Genomic DNA, 4,274 nt, shown 5'->3' on the forward strand with positions numbered 1-4,274 from the left:
TATTTACTGTATACAATAGGTTATACAGATGATTTCTAGATATATTAAATGATTTTTCAAAATATGATATGGCACGCTATCCTCATTTTCATTTTTTTTATTCTACTTGAGAGACAAGTCGTATAAAATTAGATATCTAGTCAATTGAACTCAAAATCAATTCTATTTGACAATAAAACAGTTAAATAGTGCACTAGCTCTGAATAAAAAGCAATGCTTTCCCCAAACCCTTGAAAATCTTACAGAAAAAGTCAACACTACTTGTTTGCCACCACTTTTTTTGTAGTTCCACAAAGAGGGTTGATCCTTCTCTGGATGGAAAAATTGAAAAAAAAAAGACACATTTCATTAGCAATTTTTGGAAATGGCATTATTGTCATAAAATTGCATTTGTCAAAGACATAGCAATTTTTTAAAAATGATCATTATTCACACCAACACACTTGAAATTTCATTGGTTTTACATCCATAGAACAAAACTCTTGCAACAAACTATAGTCTGTCGTTAAGTTAATACATTCAGTAGCAATTCAATTCAAATGATGCTTTGCCATTTTCATTTAGAAAAATGAGCATTTATTTTATTGATCACCAATAAAAAATGTAAAGGCCAATGGAGATTTGAAAACATTACTAACCATTGTCAAAAAGTGCATGCAGACACTCTGGTCTGCTGGCCCAGATGATGGTTTGCTGATTGATGAGTTTTGCCACAGGCAAAGGTTTGCCTCAACACACCTTGCCAGAATACCCTTGAGCCAGCATCTTTATGGATTGTCAGGACACCAGTAACGTCAACAGTGTTCTTTCATGTTAGCTGTCGATGAAAACAAAAAATTAAATTAAATTCACTACAGCAAAATAGGCACATACATGCCAATGCTAAAGTTTATAACAGCAACACTTCGCATGTTGAACGGGACATAACGTCTGTTAGGCGATATTACAATTACTTCGGACAGAGACAACGCAGTTAACGGCCAAGTACACATTTACAACTGAGTCCGGTGAGAGAAAGTGAGCAAAGTGCCTTTTCCAAGGGCTCAACTATGCGCCGAGCGAGGCTCGAGCCCAGGACCTTCCGTCCAAAAGCGAGTGTCATACCACTACGACATAGCCGTACGTAATTTTTAAAAATATAATAAAAATAATCACACTAATATAATTATCTCACATTGTCATCATCATAGGCATTTCAAAACTACTAATAATACTACCACTACAGATATCTTATCATTATAAAATATTACTCTCTCTCTCTCTCTCTCTCTCCTCTCTCTCCTCATCTCTCTCTCTCTCTCTCTCTCTCTCTCTCTCTCTCTCTCTCTCTCTCCATGAACATAACATACAAAACCCAATTTTCCGATATAAAAAAACAGCCCCCCCCCCCCCCCCCCCCCCCCCCCCACAAAAAAAAAAAGTTTTGAAAAAGTATGGACGATGTGCCGGCCATAATAAAGATAATAACAATAACTGAATGAAAAGTATTTTTTTAAAGGACCCTGAGCCTGGAATGTCGTGAGTACTCGAAACCTCTTGATCGTGATAAAATTAGCAACCTTTTGACTGGGGATCGAACATTGAAACACCTGGTTTTAATCGCCTGACATGGAAGGATGATTTAAATTATTGGGGGGGGGGGGGGGGGGGGGGGGGGGGGGGAATTAGTATTTTAATTTTTTTAAAGCCCTGTTATTGTTATTTTTCACAAAATAAAGTAATTAAGTTAAGTAATTCGCGGTAGCGACAAATGTGTCGTCAGCTGATGCACAAACACACAACCCCAAAGCATTTTAGTTATAAAAATAAGAAATGAATTAAAATGTGCATTTCGTATGCTTACCTTGTAAACTGAGTATTCTGTGACTTGAAAAGAGTGAAGAATTACCAAAGTCCGTCAAAATCAACTTGTAATAATAGTTATAATGTGATTGTGATGAGATGAAGTGGTCACTTTTTGACTTCCAGATAATTCATTGTGCAGTTCTATCCGTATAAAATGTTATATTTTTAGTAATTACGCAAATTCTATTTTTAGTAAGAGTACAAATAAGCTCTGGCGTTATTTGCAGTGGTAGTACAAATAAGCGTAGCCATCTGATAATGTTTTGACTTTGACACATTCTGATCACAAGACATATGAAAAGTTCTAGCCAGCATGAAGAATAAAAAGTACCGATTTTCCTTGTTTAGAACCACGATGGAATATGTTGCTGGGCGACGTGACATCAGACTATTGAATCCAATTTCGGGCTCGTTTTAACATTGTTGTGAAGAATATCTTGCGTTGGTTTGAAAGTATTTCCATTACAACAATGAGCCCATTCTAACCTCTTGGCTTATCAGACCTTCAAATAAGTACACGTCGGGTAAGATAAAACGTGATGATAATAATCGGTTGATAACCTGGGTTTTAACACCAAGCCATATCTAACTCGTGACCAAGAAAGAAAATACTTGTGACCGACGTGATATGAATACTTGTTATGAATCCGAACGCTAGGATGGGCCTAATTTAACATTGTTGTCATGAATCAATACTAATACTGTGCGTGTTTTTTTTTTTTTGTTTTTTTTTGTTTTTTTTTTTTTTTTTGAGATTTCCATTATAACAATGGGCCGGCCCATAATGATTTGGGCTATCAGACTTTTAAATACGTGCACGTCGCTTATGACCCAAAAATTGGCCAAAATGACTGTGTCAAAAATCAGTTTCGATACCATTGTGCGGCTATGTGGTCTAGTGGTATGACACTCGCTTTCGGATCGGAAGATCCTGGGTTCGAGCCTCGCTCGGCGCATAGTAGAGTCCTTGGAAAAGGCTCTCTACTCACATTCTCTCACCGGACTCAGGTGTAAAATGAGTACCTGGCCGTTAACAGCGTTGTCTGTGTCCAAAAATTGTAATATCACCTAATAGGCGTCATGTCCCGTCCTACATGTTAAATGTTGCTGTTGCTGTTGTAAAGCGCTTTGAGCACATTAGTGGGTATTGTGCTATATAAAGCTCTATTTTTTAAAAAAATATTAAAGCTCAATTTAAAATATCGCAATTTTTGTGATTATTCAGAAGAAAAAAGGAAGTAGTCGTTCAGAGCCCTTGGCCCATGAAGCAGGAGTTTATCCCGGTTTCTATAGCGTGAAACGGACAATAGCAATTACTTGTTATCCTTTGGATAGGACGCGAGGATTTTGCAAAGTATTTTCGTCCAAATCAGACAGACTTAGCTACCCATTCACTGCTGGTGGACAGTGGGCGAGGCCAGAAAACAATTTTACTGCATCCGGGTTTGATATTGCTCCCTTTCCGTGTGAAGCGAGTGCTCTACCAACTGAGCTATCGGGACTCCCCTATTTAGAAAAAAAAAACGAGGAAAATATTAGTTTTCATCACTTTCTATGTGTCAAAAAATGCCCCCCCCCCCCCCCCACCCCCCCCCCCCCCCCCGAAAAAAAGGTAAAATAGATAAATAAATAAAGTAATAAGCACAACAAAAACTGGCTATCTCGCAGCAACTGACCTCTATAATTTCAACCAATCAAAACACGGCATTGGTGACATAATCTCAAGCCACGGCCTTCGTAATGTTTATGTTGTGTATATCGCACGCGTGAAAGAAAGAGAGGAAGAGAGAGAGAGAGAGAGAGAGAGAAGAGAGAGAGAGAGAGAGAGAGAGAGAGAGAGAGAGAGAGAAGATAAGTAGGAGTGAAATATCTGTTCAATGTTATAGTTATCATATAACGTTATAACAAGTGTAACTAAATGACAACTTGCCATATTTATGGACAATAAAGATCTATTATTATTATTATTATTATTATTATTATTATTATTAAACGCATGGCCTGACACTGACCAACAAATGACGACAAAAAACAAGTCTTTGGCCACAAAAGAAAACAAATCGTGAGTTTTATTCAACAGTTCAACCAACCAATAGGATCAATTGTTTCCTTGAGCACCTCTAAAAACAACTCACTAGGCGATCCACAAACCTAAAAATGACGTCAAATTGTGGTCTTAGTGGGTCTTACCGTAGCCATCGTTATGTTATAGCTTGAGACTGAAATCCCAAAGGACTGGCATTTTGACGTCAATATTTGGTTTTTGCACCGCCTAGTGAGTTTTCGTTAGTAGTGCTCATGGAAAAAAGTTATTTCATTGGTTGAACTATTGAATACAACTCACGATTTGTTTTTCTTTGTGGCAAAAGACTGGCAATTTGACGTCATTTTTTTGGTCAGTGTCAGGCCATAACTTTACGAAGGCCACG

At 37.6% G+C, this 4,274-nt stretch overlaps 1 long non-coding RNA gene across 2 annotated transcripts; it reads right to left on the reverse strand.

The window, feature by feature from the left end:
• Positions 1 to 221: 221 nt before the first annotated feature.
• LOC144960914 (uncharacterized) lies at positions 222 to 1,987 on the reverse strand. Of its 2 annotated transcripts, none has more exons than XR_013642985.1 (3): positions 1,844 to 1,987; positions 639 to 817; positions 222 to 306 (listed from the first exon to the last, which is right to left on the reverse strand). It is a non-coding gene; the product is annotated as an uncharacterized LOC144960914 (long non-coding RNA). The 2 variants fall into 2 exon arrangements; XR_013642986.1 differs by having other exon boundaries at positions 228 to 311.
• Between the last annotated feature and the right edge of the window lie 2,287 nt (positions 1,988 to 4,274).

The sequence above is a fragment of the Berghia stephanieae genome, unplaced genomic scaffold (assembly GCF_034508935.2).
Source record: "Berghia stephanieae isolate SIO BIC M18660-M18661 unplaced genomic scaffold, UCSD_Bste_1.3 scaffold1047, whole genome shotgun sequence".
NCBI classification, from domain to species: Eukaryota; Metazoa; Mollusca; class Gastropoda; order Nudibranchia; family Aeolidiidae; genus Berghia; species Berghia stephanieae.